The following is a 15208-nucleotide window of genomic DNA, read 5'->3' as shown; positions in this document are numbered from 1 at the left end:
TTAGTATATTAAACAATATACTATTTACGCGCGAAATAATTCACTTAAATAAGTTGCGCGACGGACAGAGAAATCGTTGTATCACTTTTGCTAATAATGCTTATATTTTATATAGCTTTCAGAAGAGTAACGCCTTTATAGTGGCAGTTAAACTTGTAATCAAATTTTGCTAAAAGCAGGTCGGTTCTATATTATCGACGATTAACCGCGCGCTCGTTACAACCAACTCAAAATGAAATAAAGCGTTGAATCATTGTTATGTTGAGTTTTATATTTTCAATTATATATATAAAATAAGATAATGCGTAATATAATTACTCAATATGGAAAAATTAATAGTGTATAATTTACGGTAAGAATGAATAATTTTCTAAGAAGAGAATTAATAATTCATAACTTTTTTATTTTGATAATCTATGTCAATAGCGAGTTTTAATAACAAGGTACTTACAATTAGTATATGTATATACATATACGTTGTACGTATGAATGACGTGTGTTATAAATAATTTATGCAAAACATCAACGAACACAGATAACAAAAATATCAATATTTACATATAAAAAAAGAATACAAAAATATCAATTTCATCAAAGTACTTTGTCATAAAGAATAAACAATAATTATTCATAAAGAGATATGATAAACGGATGTGATCTGAGTCAAGTGTGAAAAGCTCTTACAATATAAATGTCATATATGTCAAAATAAAAAATTTGTCGGAACATCTTTGATCGTTCCGATACGATTATATTTATGATAGAGTTATCAAATAAATAAGAATTTTAGTTTTAATGAGAACGCAAAAATCGCTTTAATTAATAAGCGAATAGATAAATATTAAAATTTTTGTTTTTTCACGCGTAATAAAATTGTATAAAGAAAAAGAGAGAGCAGGAATATCCTTGGAAGAAGAGTAGAAGACGCAAGATTTTGTCTCCTGACGAAAGAAGCTACGCCGACTACTAATTTGCATAAATCGCAACGACGACGAGTGGTCGCCGCTTCGCACTTCGCTAACTACTCGCTTAGTATAGGCCACGAAATACCGGGGAAGTCGAGATCTTTATGGCGGTGATAAACCCGACCTCTCGCCAGCTTCGAGTTACAAATGACTACTGGTAGCTGAAAACTATTGCCTCGCGACTCTATATACGGAGTACTTGGTTTCACCGTATCTCTCTTTTGTATCTACAGATTCTTTTGCAAGTTCCTGCACGGCACTATTCGCTTAATAAATATTGTGCGGGAGGTTACTTATTTTCCAATAATTTTTTCAGATTCCAAGTTAAACGTTTTTGTGATCGACTGGAAAATATTCGAATTAAAATTTAAGAAACGTAGAATTTACTTTTAAATTATATAAAATAGAATATTTTATTATACAAATATCTTCTAATTTTTTTAATTTAACGAGGAATTTTTCGCGTTCAATTGCTTACAACTGTATAATAGTTATTGTACTTGACATTTATATAAGGAAAAATATTGCCAACTTTAGATAAATCTGATACACCCTGTATATATGACGACTCACACTTCCTGATTCTAACCTCGTATTCTCTATCCTCCTTCATCCCTTCGTCGTTCTCTTCTACATTCGCTGACCCCACTAGTAGCAAGTCCTCGCAGCTGGTTAGATGCGTGAAATAGGACCGCTCGTAAATCCTCGTAACGTCTAACCACCCCTTCCCAACTTTTTCCGAACCCCTCGCATCCCCTGGTTCCTCCTATGTAGCCGCAACGAGTTTGCGAGGATTATCAGGATAGTAATTGTTATTAAATAGCTGACGTTATGATCCGGAGCAGCTCGTAGCTTAATTACTAGCACGGACCAAACGCATACGAGAAAACTTTGTATCTTCGCGCTGATCTAAAAATAGCTTATGCCGCTTATGCGCACGTCTTTTTATGACACAAGTTAATCTTTCCACAACCAAGCCAAAATATGTTCACGATAAATGAGAATTGAACTAAATATATATATATATATATATATATATATCCGAGCATTTATTATACCGCTGCAAATATGGTTAATAGTCATTTTGGTGTGCGTAAAATCTATGCGACGCGAATCCGGCTTTATCCATCCCTATTGGCTGACATATCGACGACCGACCGCGCATAATTAATAACATATATCGCAAGAGGCATGCGAAAGCAGCGACGGCGGAAACACAAATATGCGTTTAATGAACACGAAATGGAATTCGATGTGACTATGAAGTAGCGACATGGTGGATGTTGGGCGCTTTAACGCGTTTTGTAGGGAACGACGATTGGGACGTGTCTCGTATCCGGGGACGAGCAAGACAACGCATATTTATCAGATAACTAATGGAGCCCAAAATTATCACGTGAGCCCAAAAATTATCGCAATAAACGTCATTCACGTTAATCGTTATAATCGTAATTCTCGATAATGCCATTTATTTCTGTCTGCGCGAACTCACGATCACCTTGTATAAATTATAATTGTTTTGTTACATCGCATTACACGATTTACTGTTTACAGCATATATAAAATATCATCTGTTAACAGTGATACACAGACATATTAGAAAAAATGTACGGTATTCGGTATGCTCGCCTATTTGAGAAAAATGTCATTTAACCGTCAGGATAAGAAGGAAAGGAATCTCCCGATGTAAAAGAAGATGGAGGCAGGCATGTAAACTGAAACGCCGCGGAAATTAATTGCCAAGACCTCTCCATTCTTAACTGGAGCGAGCAGCACCACCCGTATAGCTGGGATGGGCACCTTTTCGATCGAACGGAAAAATTGACATCCTCGTGGACGATGTATAAAACGCTACAATAACCGGATGCCACCGTCTGCTTAATATCCGGCCGATAAGAAATTTTCACAATGTATACGCGGCGTGAATGAATGATCGTATAAATAGAATGGGGAAAAACTCTAGGCCGGATAATAGTATATCGATCGATTATTTCATTTTGCCGCGATATAAAGAAGAAAATATTTCTTCTTCTGTTTCTGTCTTTACGAAGGTTCTTGTTTAGCATACGAGGACCAATGATATAAATGAGATTCGAGTGACTATATATGATCGCCAAGGGTGAAGCTACAGTATCGTGACAAGTTTCGCCATTTCGAACAGCAATCTCTCATTTTCTTCTTCTTTTTTTTTTAAGAAATGAAAGGGCCGTGGAATTTGAAGACGGCGGCGCCGTGTTACGTTGGAAAGACGATATTGCATAAAAGTGTCTATTGATTTGAGATATAGCGTCGCGGAAGAAAAGAGGAGGACGACGGAGGACGACGACGACATTATGGGGGTTGGGGGATAGAACAGAACAGGAGGCGTCGCTCTGTCGAACGAAAGCCGGTGAAGGCAGAGAGAAGCGGTGTAATAAAGCGAGCCGTGAGCGAAGCACGCATCGAGGAGGCAACGGCCACCGTTACAGTTACGGCCTTCTTCGATTTCAAGGGGTCGGCAAGATCGGGCTGCTTACGCAATACTCGTCGTCGGCTCGTCGCTTCATTATAAGAACGCGACGAAATCGAGTAATCGCGTTTCCGTGAACTCGCGCGCTCGCCCGTTTACGGAACACAAAAACGGCTTTCCTGGAATAAATTAAACGCGCAATTAAATCCCAGGACGAGATACGCGCGGGCTTGCAATTGAATATCGCATTACAATCGATTATATAGGGCCAAAACCTATTCCTAATTCCTACTTTCTCCTAATAGCCATTCGATTTTTGTCTCGTTTCTATTTCTTTCAAAAAGATTGTTGAGCGTCAAACTTGTAACAATACATACATGTGTATGTAGCTGTGTTACTTACAATCTTTTTAATATATCACTATTATATATGTATATTTGCGGAATGAAAATAATAGTTGAGGTTCTAATGTCTGGATGGAATAATAGCAAAAGAAAACCATAAACCACTGACTTATTCGCGTGACAAGAAAATAGGTGTGGTATTCCAGGGTCAACGAACGTGTTGTATGTTATATGTCCGATTATATACATATATCGCCGAATATACATTACATATCCGACATTATTAATATCTTTTAAGAATTAATATCTTTTAATAATTAGCCTCTTTTTATTTTAAAACTTTACTTTTTTTATCTCTTGTATATTGTAAATTAAAATGCCCTGCAGAGCGGTCACGAGACATATTCGATGCGTATAAAGAAATAATATTTTGACTGTCCCTTGAACGCTGTAACAAAATGCATCGTAGAGAGAACATGAAGTCAACCAATCAAGGCTACCGTGGCCACCGGCTGGCCAGACGGTTCGACGGTAATTGGCCAGTAATTGTGTTTACTAATTGATATTACGACCTTACCGGTTGTGCGTAACTCGAGCACACCCCTGATGATATCGGAAAATTTATCGCGACATGTTTGCTGTTGAAGAAAGCACGGCGAGTCGATGTGGTATCTTTCCACAAACTTTTATACTCAAATTTTGATCACATTTTTAAAAAAGCACATTTGCCAAATAGTGAGCCTGTACAGCCCTGTTTGTACGCAATTTAAGAGAAATTATTTAAGAATTAAATTAATAGTATAAAAAATAATAGTAGAACTAATAAGCTACAGGAATTTTTTCTTTGCAATTCCTACATATATATTATATATAATTAGAAATAAAAATCACTTGTGTTTTCTATAAATAATTTAATTATTAGATTTACCAACTGCGTCGTGAAAAAATAAAATCGCACATTTTAATTATTTATAAGAAATAAATTCCATTTCTAAAACTGTGAGAAATTTTGTTAAATAAAAAATATTTCCTTTAAAGTGTATAAATTAGATTTAAAAATTCACATATTTTCAATTTTTTTAAACCAAAAGTGCATTTCTTCGATGCAAAGACATTTAATTTGTTCAAGAAAAAAGCTTTACATTATATCGTCGCTTTTACACATCTATAAAGTGATCTGCGAGCGCGCGATCGAGGTGCAGCGATTTTTATTCCGATCACGTACGCAGCTTCGATCAATAAAACTTTGCCGACTTCCAGAGACCACGCAGACGATTCTACGTTCCTGAGGGAGAATAAGGACCCCTTGAATAGGAATCGAAGCGATCGCGGAAGAGTATGCCAAAATTCATTTTATCGTGCTACTATCGCTTAACGCTCCATTTCATCTCTCTTCATGAGGTTCGTTCGCATCAAATTTGGATTCCATCTCACAAGAATCGCTGCATCAACATTAAACAGTAATACTGCTCTCAATTTTTTCTTTTTATAAACAAGAAGAATCGATCATCGTATCATTTTCAAAAGACTATAGAAATCGTTAATAACAAATAATTTATTGGTATAGGTATGTGGTTACAATTGAATTATCAATGAAAGATGCAAACTTTCGGTATGAAAGTCGATGCGATGAGTTTCGCAGTAGGCAGATAGATTTTTTCTCTCATTGCACTTTTAATACATCTTATAATAAGATGAAAAGGGGAAAAATGGGCGGGAAATCGTGAGAGGATTGCCGCAACTTTGCCGCAATATGTATTGGGTAGGATAGATTTTTAATTTTGCGAATTCCTTAATTATTTCCACAGTTACTTTTAAAGCCAAGCGGTCTGGTTAGGTCAGACCAATACTATACCGCAACACAATCTCGTGCCTGTAATTGGAAAAGGTTGTGGAGGTTGCAGGTTGCAGGTTGTCTTCCTTCATTGCGAGACAGTGGTAGGAGTGTAGTCCAATCCCCGCTAGCAATTCTCGGTAAATAAAATTTCACTCACTATATAGCTATCGCCCTACTGTATTTGACTGTATCTTGCATTTCGTGCATCTTATTCGTAAAATTACTTTCGAAATATTTTCTTTTCTTTTCTTTTCTATCTGAAATTCGTTCGTGCGTAAAAAATGCGTAAATTCATTGTTAATGGATGCATATGAATAATATTAAAGTAAAGCTAAATAATGATTCTTCGATTAACTTACATTGTTACTATTCCACGATAAATTCTTCACATTTATTACTTTTTTCTTGTTAGTATTATTTTTAACAGTGCAATCTTATCCGAAATTGTAAAGAAGGATTTATCTGTACTCACGTGTCAGAAGAAATCATGACGAAATCATGAACGATTGTTAATCGATACCTGAAATAAAAAAATACAGTATAATTAAATTAGAATAATGCGTTAAGTTAAAATAATGTAGGTAAATACATCACGTAAAAGATATAGAATATCTTCCTAATGAAGAAAACATATGAAAAAACGCTAAAAAAAAAAGTATGTTGGCAGTTTGTGGCGTCTACGGTTACACAAAGTTTTGCTGTAACACAATGCTTTCGACATTAATGATTTAAGTTAATATCGGACGCGAGAGCATGATGCATTTTGGCTGCGAGCCTCGTAATATGTATTTCGTCGTTACGTCCGCGTCGGCGACACGGCATATACGCGCGCGAAAACGATATTTCACACACAGTTTGATGAGCTCGCCGCATTAAGCCGGGGGTAAGTAATTATCGACTGAGCAGTGACCAGGATGGCCGGGCTCGGCCACTCCCTCCTGGGGTGTCCCAGTGCGTGTCACCGCATTAACCACCCCTATACGGACATCGTTCTCATCAAAGTTCAAACGCTGCATATCTCCGATACGTCATTGTAACCTCTGCACGGCTTAATTAACGAGACCGGACGTAGCGTCGTGGACAAGTATTAGTTTACTTCGATATCCGTGTCGCCTCCGAAAATCACGTTACGGATAGAGCTTCATGATCGACACGATGCGCGGTGGAAAAAAATCGAGTGTAATAACAATAATAGATCAAATCCGTCGTTTGCACAATATTTTACCAATAGTAATTGTGCGTTACACACACTTGCACTCACAGATTTCTCAACAAAACGTGTTTATCAAGTGATATATATAATTTACGATAATGAAATTACATATATAACTTATAAAACAGAGAATAAAATATAATATAATAGCTAGACTACTATGAGCAACAGATATATCAGAAAGAGTATTTATGATACTTATTGTTAATATCTGAATTGCATTAAAAAGTAACGAAAACATAGAATATCATTTTTTGGTAGGTTTTGAGATTGATTGTGCTCGTAGACATTGATCGATATTATAGTAATTAAGTGCATACCATTTTAAACATTTTCATTAATATACATATAATCTTAGGGCATACCGATATCAATTTAATTAAAAGGGCCTTACTCAACGAATAAACATAACGAAAGCATGACAGGGGGAAAAAGTTAATACATGAAACAGGGATTGTACGCACGAGACGCTAACTCGTGCTAATAACCGTATGCAATTAATAAAATTGGGTACACGAAAATCCCGGATAAAGCCGCCGCTACACAAATTGCATGAAAATGTTATTTTATCGATAATGTTATCGTAACATCAATAAAACATTATCAACATTAATTTCCCTTGCGTTAAATCGTTGAATTTGATACTACGTAAATTTTCGATTATGCAATGTCAATGCATATAAATTTTCAGTAAAAAATTTTTTAAGTTATTATTATCGAGAAACCGATGTCGCAATTTCCTGAACTGAATGGGTTTCAAACGTTCAAAAAAGAAAAATGTGCACGCAAACTCAAAAATTAATGTATAATAACGCGTAACCCGTACATATATAAATGTATTACATATATTATATATTATATATTATATATGTTTTCCACGATATTTATGCTTTTGACGTGCATATGTGTGTGTGTGTGTGTATAATACTAGCCTTTTACAATAATATACTTTCAAATACTTTCAAACTTACATTTTTAAATATTTATATGGATATAACTATAGCACAAGGATGTATTCCGCTAATAGGAAATAGATTACACTTTCTGGGCTTAATATCGTTTGATGAGAACTCGAAGAATAAACTTCTGACTCGAGTGAGAAACAGGATTTGACGCGGGTAAGAGACTAATTGTAAGATCGGGACAGGAGTCATGTTGGGGACCATTTCACCGATTTGGCCAGCAACATCGTTAAACTTGGAGAGTAGAGCACTCTTTTCTCCCTCGTGACTCGCAATCAGTCGATTCTCGACGATGCGACGGCAGCGTCCAAAGCTTCCTTTCGAATTACCACCGAGAGAACGGTCTGGTTCCGCCAGAATCAACCATCTCTCCTTCTTTACTTGCCGGGAAAAAAAGATATAAAAATTCGGTAAAAATTGGGATCGAGAGCTTGCGAGTCTTCGAAGAGTCTCGTAATGATTCATATAAGCCGAGTTTCACAATTTACATTAGTTAAATTCATATTAACAATCCACTCTGGTACATTTTCAAGGTATATGCGAAATATAAAAATATGACTATTCACACAATCGAAATAAATGAATTTCTAAATTCTATCGATATCTTTATCTCTCGTTGCATCTCTTCAAGTTACGCTTTTGTTGACTCCTTGATTGACAAAATCCGTAAAAAATTACAAGTTCGTCTCTTGAGATCGTCTTTTTATCAGCTAATAACATCGACGCGACGCGCTACATCCGAATATCCACTTGCTTTGAGCTGCGACGAGAGCCACAATATTAGTTCCTCTCGGTAGACGTAACAAACGTAGGTAGGGGTTATTTTATTCCTCTGTTCCGCGTGCGCGGGCGAAGAAAGAAACTAAAGGCTCGCGGCGAAGCGTGGCAGGGTGGGGCGGGACGAGGAGAGAGATCGGCACAGGAGGACATTATGAAAGCATTTTCCTAACCGACTGGCAAAGCCCCGAAGACATTTATCCCGCGAAAAATGAAGTAAAATAAATGTAATGTAAAAGGCAAACCGCGATGTCGGTACCAAAGAGTACGGTGTGCCAACGCAGCCAACGCAGCCAATGCAGCCAACGCAGGGAGAGCCTCCGTTTCTCTATCTCCGCTTCTGCCAAGTCTCCGACTTGTTTTCGTATACCCTCCTTGCAGCGCGCGGGGACGAAGGGCGATCCATCGCGAGCTGGTACAAGGAGTAACGGAAAATGAAGAAACGGCTGACGACGGGATGAAAGAAAAGGGAGGCAACGGGGGCGAATCTTCAACGACTCGCCTTGTCTCGTCGAGGATGCTCTCTCGTTCCTCTTCCCCCTTGCGCCCGCGGAGATTTTTCCTTCTTCGGCTCTCGTCCTTCTTTATGCCTCTTTCAATATGCTCTTCTAGCCCTCCACCGACCGCTTGCGCCGCGCCGGCCACGAAACTCCACTTTTCAACTTGACATTTTTAATTCTTTTTTTTACTTCTTTCGCGTAATCGTCTTATGAGAGAGCAACCGAAGCAGTCATTCGAGAAAGAACGTGCGACGATATGCCGCGGACGCGGACTGTCGGCTCCTTTACGATCCTGTCTACTTTTCACCAGTCACCGGCTAGCGAGCGTCCTCAGGACGATTCCCCGCTTTGCACTCGCGGATTTGCGGCATGGTCCGCCGAAGATCATCTTAGTTCTCTAAGATGAAGAAGGAATTTCAGGAAACGTATGCCGCACGAGATCTAAAATAATGAATTTCACGAGCGAGCTCATATACATATACATATACATATAACGTAGCGCGATATACCTAAGCTGTTGCAAATGCATTGTTAGAGAAACAATTATAATAATCCGAGTATTTATATGTATCTCATTTGAATACATAGTATTTGCGGAAAGCAATTTTATTATGCGTATCACTAATAATTCGCACCTTGAAACCCAATTATTATTATAAATATATAGGAGTTGCTCTCACTGCACGCAAGAAAAGTAGCTTTTAATTAATTGATGATAACTCCTTATAAAAGACATCGCGAATTATAAAAAAGATGTTCGTACTTGTTCGTACAGTCAATTAGATCCGGTTTCTTGACGGTTATCGACGTTATTCGTAATGTTCGATACTGAATTAACAAAAATACGATTATCCTATTAAATCAAGTATCTTGAGGAACACAAGGGAGAACTATTGACGATAAGATGCCGCGCTCTCTACGCAGGCGTAGTTGCAGCCAAACGAATCGGATCGGATCGGTTCGTATAGGAACGGCGATGTTGGATTAGGGCGACCGGTGACTGCTGAAAGGAACCGTGGAAGGAAGGCAGGAAGATATTTACCAGCGTCTCCTCTTACAACCTCGGCAAACTTCAATTCCCCTTTTCCGCATCCTGGCTCCCTCGTATTTACAATCGGTTACCCGATGCCTAATCCGATGAGAGAGGAGAAGGGGACAGACTGTCGTGTCGTAATTTAAGGTGAACGCACGAGAGGCACGAGGGAAGCGCGACGACGGGGTTCAACTCACGCTCATCAAAGAATATCACGGAGCGAAGTAGAAATTGCGAGGTTTCGTCAGCCGCCGCGCCCGCGCCCTACTGAATTTCGCGGTACTCGTCACTTGTTATTGCGGAGAAAAACGATCCTAGTCATCGATTACCACTTCATTAGAAATGAAAGTAAATCGTCCGGAATAAATACATATTCAGGTGAGCATGATATCTGACTCTATAAATACGATTCGTCAAAATTGTATGTCTGTAACGTCATGGCGATGAGAATGTCGTTTCACTAGAGATATATTTTGTGAGATATTAAATCCAAAGAAAAGACACGCGCAACAATATTCTGGGAATAAAGCTTGAACAAGCGGAGCGTGTTAAAGTCAGAAAATTGGAAATAATCCACCGCCGATGAGGATTCATGAATTTCCAGGAATAATTAGCGATACATGGCATGCCCCATCTGCATTTTGCTTATACGTGCCGCCAGAATGCCAGATCCATGATTTATTTTCGCACAAATGCGCACAATTAACGCAATTCCGGTATCAATCCAATATTTTAGCCGACACAATCTGATACACGTGCGAGCAAGTATATTTTTGTTTATTTCCCTCTTCATGCCGCATCCCCTCGCTGAACGATATTTGTAACAGTCTGTTACGTATACGCGTATGCGCATACGTTGCACGCCGGAATGCACTCGATAATTGCTACTATTTAAAATTGCATCTCCCACCGCCTTTTTTTTACAAATTTCGTGACAAATATCCAAATGGTGGCATTGCTTTATGCGGATTGGAATGTGTACCGCCAACCGATGATTTTTTAATGCAAAAATATGCAACGGATCATGGAGAAAAATACGATTCGAGCGATCGCGCACACCGACAGGATCTACACGCGCAGAATAGAATTAATTGACGCGGCACTGTGTGGAATAATAAGGAATAATAAGGAACAAGTTGCCTTATAGGAGGTTGAGGATTTTCAACCTTAATTGCTCCTCGTTTGCTCAAGTAAATTTCTCGATTAGATGATATTTTGAATATTGAGAATTCAAATATATATTTATATATAAAACGACAAATAAAAGAGGAACAAATACAATAGTCTTTCAAACGGATAACTATTTTGTCGAGCATAAGTCCATTATATGTATTATTTGTTCATTTTACGTATCATTATTATTCGTGACTCGAATAGTGATAGGAAATGCATATCGTTCGACGAACAGTGAGTTTCTCAAATTCCATTAATGTATTCAAAGAACGGCCAAACTAGCGATATCTGCGAAGCTACTCGGGTAGTTCGTGAGGCCTCCTTACCTTATAAATATTCAAATAGGTAACAACCCTTTCCTCGCGAAGGGAGAGTCGTGCGCTTGAATTTTTGAGAATTAATCGAGGCGAAATTTAGTGTTTACTCTCATTTAAATGATCGTTCTTCGCGGGAAAACCATTATTTCAGGCTTCCGGTATCAGTGAAGCATAGTTAAACTGCCTATCTGACTATTGAATGAGTTTCCAACATAAGAATACGTGATATTAATTTATGTAAATATAAATCATTAACAAAAGTTGTCTAATGTCATTTGTGATAAGTAGAGATAAAAAAGAAATTAATAATTAAGCGTATTATTCCAATTATTTATAATCCTATTTAAAAGCTTTGGGAAGCTTTAGAAATTTGCATAAATATATCCGAAAAATAATTGATATTAAAAGTGCAAAGTATAATAATAAGAGATGAGTACAATTTCATAACGGATGTGCTATCGTTTTAGACATACGTAACAATATTAATCAACAAATTAATATTTTCAAGGTAGTTCCACGTGGGCAATCTGATAGATTAGTCGGGGGGGGGGGTCGACTTTTTCGTTTTATCCTTCCCATTAAACTGTACCTATAATAGAAGAGCAGTAAGAATCGATAGTAAGAAATAGAAAAAAGAGAGTTATTTTATAAATAATTAGCGTCTCTCGATACGCATCTCAAATATAATAAAAACATTAAATGCAATCTTAAATACTGATCTATTAAGTTGGTATTCTCAGAAATTCGTATTTTGTAACTTTTCTGATTTGTATCGAATATAATCATTTAAAGTTGACTAACATTTCTTAAGCGGGTGACGTATACAGTTATAGCTACAGTATCACATCTATAGCTATAATATCATATCAATAGCTATAATAATTATTAAAAAATATATGAAAGAAAAAAATCTAAAGATCTCATCGAGTTGATGAACGTATGTTGCTTGTTTCAAACACGATACGCGAACTTGGAAAGTGTTGAAGGAATTGCCTGAACCTCAAGTAAATACACTCTATCTTTTCTGTAGACTGACACCGATTGAAAGGCTACTAAACTGTAGCTGTTTTGGAGCGATTGGCGACTCATTTGTGTTGCGGTGTGTTCGCAATCCCGCCAACCCCTCGGGCATGTGGTACACACCCTCTATTCTCACCCGCCGTACTGTGGGTTCAAACATCCCAAGAACGGCGTCGAGGCCAAAGCAGGACCGAAACCAGAAGCGGAAACAGAGACGAGTACAAGGGCGGTAGAATGCCGCACGACGCGAGAGGCAGAGAGGGTGTAAGGTGGAAAGAGGCGACGGTATCGAGTGCATCGTTCCGTGTTGAGCTTGCTTCTATGGTCTGAGTGAAATCGTTTCCTGCGGAAGAGCAAGCACTCCATACCCACCGCCGAACATCACGATTTCCTCCGCGAGCCAATTCGCTGAACATTCGTCGACTTCCGGGATGTTATCGGTTCCGATGATCGGCAATGTACTTGAGATTGAAATTTTCACTGCACGATAATGCATCGCAGGAGATTGAGATCTAGAATATTTTTTTCTTGTTATATTTGTTTCCTTACGTCACAAAAAATATATTACAGTTTGTATGTGTACTAATTAAATGCTATAAATAAAAAAAAACATTAAAACAATATTAAGTAGAGAATGATCAGAATAAAGAAAAATATATATATTATATATACATATATATGCGCGCGCGCGCGCGTGTATTTATGTAAATATATTAAATATATACTTCTCCTTATCTAATCTCTTTAACAGATTTAATTATTTGGTCACAAGCAAAATAATTGTATCATATAAAAAATTCTTGAGCTGATTTGATTTTACATTTTTATTTACATTTAACTTTTCACTTAAAATAAGTGCTCCATTTTCATTTAAAATACATTTAAAAAATTAGTTAAAACCAAACAATTCTTATTATTCGAAATAATAATATCAAATTTATCATTTCATGCCAGTGCATTTGTATAATAATAAAATTATCGCATAACAAAAAATTGTGATATGACAAAATAATTATTTCGAATACTATCGGTTCGTATAGCATATCCCCCAATCCACACACAGAGAGATATTTTTCAATGACTATTTGACTATATAATCAGATATATTTGACACATAAACTTTTTTGTCGATAATTCTATCGAAAAATATACGCTTTAATAATAAATCCATGTTTCTCTTCAATTATTTATGTGTTTGTAATTATGAGTTTGTAATTTAAAAATTAATCGGTATCTGAAGATATTTTCTGTAGAAATAATTGTAACTTGCTATACGAAACAGTTAATGGATTTACAGCAGTGGAATAAAACCTTATTTTTATTCTGGGAATATATAGGTATCAAGGTATCTCAAAAATAAAAGTATAGTACAAAAAATACAATAAGCAAAATTGTAATAAATTAGCATAAAAATAACGTAATGAAGAGACGGGTCGATAGAAAACAAGTTGCTACGCAATTGGACTTTTTTTCAGTCATTAGGTGCCGTGATCGGTGCTGCCACAAACAATGCCATCACCAATAGACATCGAGCGGATCCGATGGTATTATGGCGTGTGTGTGTATCGCGATATCGGGTCTCGTAATGCGTGATGCGGGTAAATCCTCAGCGTCGCACAAAAAGCACGACTACCAAAGCTCCCGGACGCGCCTCTCCGTTTATAGCAAACAGTTACACGATGTGGCGAGCGAGGGCTGCGAAGCGGCAAAATAGGGTGAAAGAATGTCGAATAACCGGGCGTCACCGAAACGACAACACTGATGCGCGCTGTCGATAGATCAAAGGGTGCATGAGAATATCTTTAGCTATACTGATTCAAACATATTTACTCGTGCTCACGCGTGTCGATTTTACTCTCGATGTACATTTTGAAAGATTATCGTTAAAAATGCTGGAAAGGAAAAAACGAAACAAAAACAATGAGTAATGGAGATCATGAGGGCCCTATAATTACACTTAAAATTATATAATTTCAAAGAAAGTGTGTGTGTGTGTGTGTGTGTACATTCCTGCAGTTAGGGAAGCCTTTCTCATCTGTATATACAAATTATCTATATATTTTACCTAAATAACAATAGATTAGAGATATTTTTGAACAAAAGAATAATGTAAAATGCAGCTGAATAAGGTGATAAGTATTACTTCAACAGTAGAATAGAAAAAAAGAGAAAATAAAGAAAAAAGTGAGATGGGAGGTAAACGAGTAAGATGGCGGCTGTCAACCCTTGAACAATTTTAAATGTAAATGTAAATTAAAGTATTGGTCGCGTTGCTTGTCTAGATCCAGGTTGGGGACGAGCGACAACAGCCTGCCTGCCGTTACGGTGCATTTGCATATTAAGTGGCCGCGACCCAATAACATCTCGCTCCATAGAGCTTCACGTACTTTATCGTTCTCTCTGCCGATGCCGACGTCGGCAATACGAGACTCGATACGAATCTCCTGTCATTTCTGATTTAGTGGCGATAGCGTGAAAAAATAAGAATCTGACTACGGTATATAGTATATCATAGTAGTTAATAATTTGTGGTAAAAACACTCTCTCTCTCTCTCCTCTCCCTGTCTGTAAATATTTCAAATTTCATGCATTGTCAACCGTTCTTGTAATTACCGATT

At 37.3% G+C, this 15208-nt stretch overlaps 1 long non-coding RNA gene across 1 annotated transcript in view; it reads right to left on the bottom strand.

Moving 5' to 3' along the window:
- Positions 1–6067: 6067 nt before the first annotated feature.
- The window catches only part of LOC139775639 (uncharacterized), a 56124-nt gene continuing 46983 nt past the window's right edge, over positions 6068–15208 (bottom strand). The window contains exon 3 of the long non-coding RNA XR_011718885.1: positions 6068–6115. This is a non-coding gene — a long non-coding RNA (uncharacterized lncRNA). The remainder of the gene's footprint in view (positions 6116–15208) is intronic.

This window comes from Temnothorax nylanderi, unplaced genomic scaffold (genome assembly GCF_030848795.1).
Source record: "Temnothorax nylanderi isolate EJ_2023f unplaced genomic scaffold, tnyl_v1.0 TNYL_tig0101_pilon, whole genome shotgun sequence".
Classification (NCBI taxonomy): Eukaryota; Metazoa; Arthropoda; class Insecta; order Hymenoptera; family Formicidae; genus Temnothorax; species Temnothorax nylanderi.
This window is presented reverse-complemented; position numbering and strand designations above follow the sequence as displayed.